General features: G+C 32.6%; 1 long non-coding RNA gene across 1 annotated transcript; it reads right to left on the reverse strand.

The window, feature by feature from the left end:
- Positions 1-953: 953 nt before the first annotated feature.
- On the reverse strand, positions 954-3126 carry LOC113565488. Its single transcript, XR_003408612.1, has 2 exons — positions 1899-3126; positions 954-1836 (listed from the first exon to the last, which is right to left on the reverse strand). It is a non-coding gene; the product is annotated as an uncharacterized LOC113565488 (long non-coding RNA).
- Between the last annotated feature and the right edge of the window lie 4326 nt (positions 3127-7452).

The following is a 7452-nucleotide window of genomic DNA, read 5'->3' on the forward strand; positions in this document are numbered from 1 at the left end:
TAAGTGTGCCAATAATTTGGCTCGGTTAATTTGATAACTTTTTTCGCTAAAAAAATGTTACATACATACAATATATACGATTTTATTAAAATGATTAAATTAAATTGAAAATCTATGTATCTCCTCTGGACAATCTGGACTTGATCCGCCAAGGAGCGCTGTCGACTTCAATTGCGGCAGCAACTGGATCAAATTCTTTTCCGATAATGTTCTACCATAGCATTAGCTATGTTATTTTTTCCAGTCTTTTTCTGGCGTTATAATGATTAAGTGTTCTTCGTTTTCGATGTTGATGTTTTTTCTTAAGCTTTTACTAAATTTCTAATTTCTAAGAAATATTGAGTTTAAAGTTGAATGTTCTGTCCACTCTTTGAATATCTAAATATTCCTTCAAAATCATCTTCAGGGTCAGGCTCGTATTCATCTTCCTCCATATGATGCAATCAGCATCTAAGAGAGATAGAGAGAGAGAAAGTGAGAGAGATCAACGGCACCCTAAAAGAAATGATAACCAAGTTGGATAGAACAATTATTTTGGGAGCGGAATTTGAACGGTCGTGGTCGTGGTGGATAACAATATTGCCAACAAGCAACATGGATATATGTATATTGTTGTTCTAAAGCGTTACAAAAATTTAACTTGCACTACGTTAATTTATAAAAAAAAAATTTAAAACGAAGCTTCCATGTGAGCGTTGGAGTTTTTACTCAGGTCTCGGGGTAACGGCGTTGGAATATTTCTCAGTGAAAACAACTTTATGTTCCCTGAAAATGACTACGACTTTTATCAACCATCTTGAAGTTTAGGACTAATTTAGAGCTATAAAATAAATTAACTAATATTAATTTTTCCACATTTCATATCCAGCTAATACGATATAGGTGTACGTAGCAAGGGAACACGATTTATATTTTTAAATTGATCCAATTTGAATGAAAGTACTTTTTGCAAATATCTTACAAAGAGATTTATTCTTATCGAAATCAATAAATGTTTGTGTATGCTCAATCGACATATTATATTAATTTTATCACCAGTCAGCAATTTACGCCAGAGGTGATATGGTATTAAAGTTTCCGTCTGCGATTATATCCAAATAACTAATCTGGAACTACCGCAAACACTCCTGCCCACATTTCGTCAGTCTGGCCGTGAAGTTATCCGTTTCTGCATACCGGGCAGAGTTCTTTAGGCGTGGGCTGTACCAGACTCGTAATTAACTTTCTCCATAGTTGCTCCATCCAAAGTAGATCCAATGCAGTTTTCTTTTGATAAGTGATTGTCTTTTGAGGTCTTAAAACTAATACATATACATCATCTTAAGTAATAATAACGGACACAATAGCAGTCCCCAGTCATATAGAAATTCCTGAAATTTCAACACATAGAAATTGGTGAATATGTGAAGGATGATTCGTACTCGCATTTAGTATGTGTATATGTACCCTCCCTTTTTATTTTTACATAGATTGATTGACTTTTTATGAAATATAAATATATGGAATAGATCAGTCAAAGCTTGAAGAGTAGTCTGGTTCATATATCACGATGGGAACTGACTGGGAGACATGTGGTCTTACTTGTAATAAAGAACTAAAGAGAATTGTAGTGTGTCATGATTGTCTATGTGATACACATTGTTTTTCAAAACGTTACAAATTTTATTTTAAACAAAATTAGAAATATACATTTCTGTACTCGAATACGATGTACAAAAACATCTTAACAAAGATAAAATTAAAACACACATTTTTATACTCTAGATTAATTATAAATGATGTTCCATATTCCAGTATACTGCAATTGCACGTGTCCAACGTTGTCCACGATATATTCTATACAAAAATATACGAAAAATGAATCAAATATTCCTTTTGTTTAATTTTCGTACACTCACCGCTTCCAGGTCTCCGAGATACTCGCAAATAAGTTAGCAGTCAAGGGGAAAATTAGACGTCAATACGTTAATAAATTTAATCACAGTAATAACTAAAGGGGGATTTGAACATGCCAAAAACTAATTCAAAAACAATGCAGGAGTATTGGGAAATCTGACTTGATTATAGGGGAATCTTGTACAATTTTTGAGAAAATGTGGTCTAATTAGAGTGAAGTTTTTGGATAAATAGCGGTGGGATATAAAGAAATCATGCCGAAAGCTTCGATTAAATAGAAAAGTATTTCTTGCGAAAACAGTATGTCAACTTCCCATTGTTGGTTGTTGTTTAATAAAAATGAGATTTGGTAAAACACTGGTCATACATACACGCAGCATCCCTTCTGCTTTTCGATATTCGAGGGTAAGATCTGTTGATTGGCATTTGCTAGCTGGATATACATATGTTTTTGTTTTATAGTTATTTCTGTTATAAGGAGATCGTAAAGGAACGACTGGATTTGAATTTAACTTTCAGCTGGTTGTTGACAAACTGCGCAGGGAATCAGAATTTTTCGTTAGTAAAATTTGCAAGCTTCTATTTCTTGATAGTCAGACGGGAAATTTTAACACTTTGAATATATGTTATGATATCAGAGCAATGTGCTGCCCTGTTTTTGCTTCAGGTTATAATGTTCGCTTGTTTTCTATGACTAAGTAAACTAAGCTTTGGTTTGTACAATGTGTCAAGTGTCGCTTTGCAATGAATTCATGATGCTAGGAATAGGATTTTATGAATATTGATCGACTGAACATCTGTACATATTTACATTGGTCAGATATGTGCTTGGTGTCAGCATTAGCGTAATTGTGTACTCGTTCTATTGTACATTGCCTATATCTTAATTATCAGCTTATGTCTAGCACGAGACTCATTTACCTTTCCGACATTTGAAGGCGGCTTCATCTTGGTCTTCGTTTTCGTTTTCGTTTTGGTCTTGAGCATCAGGATCCTCTCTCCGGGATCCAATTACGGGTAATTACGTGTTGAAGTTGGAATATGGATTGAAATAAAACCTAATTGTATATGTTTGTATTTCTGTCAAATCTTTCCTTTTTTGTATTTATTATTGAATAATAATAATTAAAATTTTACAATCGTTTTCTCGGGGTTCCATCTTATGTTCTTTTTTGGTTTTTTTTTTGTTTTGGTTTACTTTCAATTTTGGTTTTATTTTTTTCTATAATTTACTAGGTCAAAATGACCAATTTGTCAATTTCCTTCTAATTTTTATTATCATATATTTTTGGTTTTTTCATTTAATTCTGTATGTTTTCTTTATATGCAATTATTTAAATTTAATTACTAATAACGACATAAAAAATCAGCGCTTCTCTTTTGTTTTTGTATTTTTGTTTTATGTTTTGTTTTTCACTTTTTAAAATTAATTTAATTTAAATATTTACTAGTTTACGATGCTTCTCTTTTGACTCGGTTTTCATTGAACCCTTATTAAATGTCTAATTAAATTTTATATTAAAGTTTTATTTTATTTTCTTTGCGTTTCTTTTTCTGTATGTTGGTTTTGTTTTTAGTAGAGAAAGAGTTGGTTTTGTGTTTCATTGGTTTTTGTTTTGGTTTTAATAAATATATACTTTTATGTATATTTTTTAAAATTCATTTAAATGCAACTAGTTGTAGGAAAAAGTTTCATTTGCTTTCAAATATTTTCTTGTATTATGTATTACCATGTATGCTATATGTATGTATGTATACTCTATACTTGTTTGCCAGTGTAAAAAAGAAGTATATATATGTCTGCACTCACACATACACACATATATGAATATCATTTTAGTGTACCTATGTATGTATGATGAAAGAAACACTTTCCACTGTCCGTTCCAACTGTCCTTTTTACGCCCTAGAAATGTATTAGTACGAGTATTAATCCCAGCCAACTTTTCCCAGTTGTCTGGATGTGAATAATATGTTCGATTAGGTTCCTCCACCACCATCTCTGCCTCCATCTCCACCTCCACCTACACCTGGTGGGGCCTCACTATTTTCTAAATCTATTTTTTACTTGGGTGACATTTCGTTTAAAAATTGCTTATGTGTAGACTCTTCTTCAACTTCAGCTAATTGAATGTTGAACATAATCCCGTATCGACTGCTGGCTGAAATCTGTCCAGGGCTGTTTGAGTGTTTTGTTTCCTCCTTTCTGACTCGCTTTTTTGTTTGTTTTTTGAAATGAGCACAAATGATGGAAATGTATAAAATATTTAAAATTAGTTATTGTTTTTATTTCTCATGCTGGCAGCTTGTTGCTATGTTCTCTATTTGTAGATATTCTTATGCGTAGGATTGAAATCTATCGTTAATTGTTCTCACTGACGTTCACGTTGGAAAAGCATACAAAATAAACGTATATCCATATCAAAAAGACGAACAAAAATCCCCACAAAACCTGTCTATCTGTTTCTGTCTCTGATCTATTTGTATTCGCGCTGATCTGGTAGGAATCTAACAAAATATACATAGAATTTCACCTTTCATCAAAATATCTCCATTCCACATACATTTTCGGTTACCCCATTTATCGTTTATCAAAAGCTAATCCTTATTTATACATACAAATTCAAACTGTCCCGAAAAAAACGTTAATCCAGAAATGGAAAGGTTTAATCAAATGTTTATATAGCTATAAAATGGCTGGCATACAAAATTCGATATAAAATTGCTTCAAAATTGTCTAAAACCCAAACTGATTTAAAATTAAAAATAATCCGAATACGAGTAGAACCATTTCTCAATATCCTCGTTTGGTTTGTCTTTGTCTTTGTCTTAAAACTATTGCTAGCTGTTCTGTTGTGGTTGTACTCGAATCTCTGTTTCTTTCAGCTCTTTGGATAGAATCTTAATTACAGCTACAGCTACTCGCACGAGTTCCTCGGTCTGTGTCTGTATCTGTTTCTGTGTAATCTGTGTTGCTTAGACTAAGTTCTGTTACTTTGTTTAGTTACTTATCATCTTATCATATTTTCCATTATTTATTCTTGCAAATTATTGTTTTTGTTGTTTATTTTTTTCTCTGCTGTTGCTGTTGCCTTTTTTTTGCTTGTATCAGTTTCTGATAATATTTCGCTTAGTTTATTTTATATTCAAAGAAAAATTCTGATTGTTTTCATTGCACAAGATTTACAATTAGAAGCAGAATAACTGTAACTTAAAAATTAAAAAATTAATTCCATGTTGAACGTTTTCTTTTGTGTGGAAAGAAAATGCTGTGTGAAATTAGTCAAACTCAATTTTTCATTTCATTCGTTCGATTTGGTCATGGGCTCTCGAGTCGAGAAAATGGCAAGGAGTCAAGGAAGGAAAAGTCTCTGGCCTGGGACCTTCTTCGGGTCTGTAAAGGAAGATCTGTCAGAGTTTCTCCCCCGTCTTGGTCCTAGCATTTGCTCAACCGACTCCCATGCCCTGTTAATTTTTAAGATTTTCTTGCCTGTGTTATTTATTTAGTTTAGTTGTGGAAATTGTGTGCTTGGCTAGATAGCGGACAGTAACATACTGTAAGATCATACTCTAGGAATATAAGAGTCATCCGACAGTCGAGTATTTGCTAGTGGATTTATGTATCAAATGTATGAGAGATTTTGGATTTGGGCAGACTGACTCCCGATCGCAGAGATCGACTCTATCATACGAGTATGTATATAATTGTATAAAGCTCCTTGGGTTACGAGTATATGTGTTGGTTGTCCTTTTGTAGTTGTTCGTTTTTGTTCTTATTTTCGTTTTCAAGTATGTATTTGTATGTTTTGTGCGCTCAATACTGAAGCGAAGCACATAATTACCCATGCACCGGCATGTTCTGAGTTCTATGGTCTTGTGATGTTCATTGTTATTGGTATATATATTTTTGTATTTGTCGTATTTGTCCGACTTGCCTCGCTATCCTTTTCATTGTTCAGCTTTTTGCTTGTAATGAATTGCCTCTGGTGTTTGTACAGTGTATAAACTTTTAGTATTCAATTTCAAATCACAAAAATAAAAATCATAAATCATAGACAACTCATATCAATACCAAAAGTTAGACTGTGTACGATGTTTCGCTGTTCTCACTGCGATAAAGGAGCGAGCTCTTGCCTGAGACCTGGGTCCACGCAATAATTCGCTCGATCATCGTTTGCATCACCAAAAAATCATGCAATTCATCAACACGCAGATATTATTGCTCGCAACCATTAAATTTAATCAAATGTGCCTCGATGTAGCGCCAGTCGAGATGGAATGCCATCTATGGGACACATTCCATCTGCTGAGCGCAATGGGCTGGTTCACTCAAAATCACTGGATAAATCTTGTTTTCATTTTCTTTTTCGTCATATATCTCTCTTTCGTTTTTTTTCGTAGTTAAACTTTTGTGAATTCTTTTCTAATTCCAATTTGGATGGGTTATTCTATTGGTTTTGGTTTGCTTTAAGAGGTTTGGTTTTTAGGGGATTTTAGGTGTTGGGTTTTGGGTTCTTGTGTTTATTATCCTATCGTGTTCTGTTCAACATAAAAGTAAAATGGGGAGGGATCTAAATTTACGTAGTAGTGGATATGTTAGGTTAATTGGTTCTGTTTTGGAAATGCAGTTTTATCTAGAGAGGAGAAGGGTGGCTGAGTTTTGTATTTTCCCTAAGTGTCTACATAGTTAGCAGAAAGGTTTCTTGGAATTGACTTCCATGGACTGACCTCAATGCCGCTTGCGAAGATTAATATTCTGGTTAGTTATTATTCTTCAGTGGATCCAAAAACGTTGGGCTCCGATCTCATGTACATACATTCACATAGTAATATATATTGGAATTTATTTTCATCTACAATTTTTCACTATAAAGCTCACAAAATGAAGTCTTCCAAAAAGGGTATCTTGGGGTCTTGCCCTTCTGGAGACTTTCGAACAACTGCATAATATTTTCAAGTGTATCCAAAAAAAAAAATTCCGAAAATTTGTCTTGCTTTTTAAAATATAAAAAATATAAAAGAAAATATACCCGTTTTGATTGTAATTAATTACATATACAAGTATATGTATACATATGTATCTGTATAGTATAGTCAGTGGAAGAATGAAAGAGAATGTCTGTTGGGTATGGCGGTGAGGTTTGGGATACTCTTTTTAAACTTAATTTTTAATCAGTTTTTTGGTACTTTTTTTGTTTTGTAAAGAATTAGGAAAATTGGAATTAAAAATTTGTAAACAATTTTAGGACATGATTTTTTTAAGTCTCTTTTTGTGTATGTGGTTTTTACGAAAGACTTTCTTTAAACGAGTTCTCTTGTTTATATTTAAATTATTGTATTTTAAAGACAAGATTTTGTTTATTTTTTTTTTTAGTTTTTTTTTCTGTGTGTATTATTTAGTCAATGGTATTTATATCAAGTGTTTTTCTCTTTTTTTGTGGTTTTTAGAGTTTTCCTTTTGGTTTTAATTTACTTAAAAAGTTTCGTTATTAATTTAATAATTAACAAATTGATTTTATAATAAAACCAATAACAATAACCACCTCGCCCATATGG

This window comes from Drosophila persimilis, unplaced genomic scaffold (assembly GCF_003286085.1).
Source record: "Drosophila persimilis strain 14011-0111.01,24,50 unplaced genomic scaffold, DperRS2 tig00000124-arrow-pilon, whole genome shotgun sequence".
Lineage (NCBI taxonomy): Eukaryota > Metazoa > Arthropoda > Insecta > Diptera > Drosophilidae > Drosophila > Drosophila persimilis.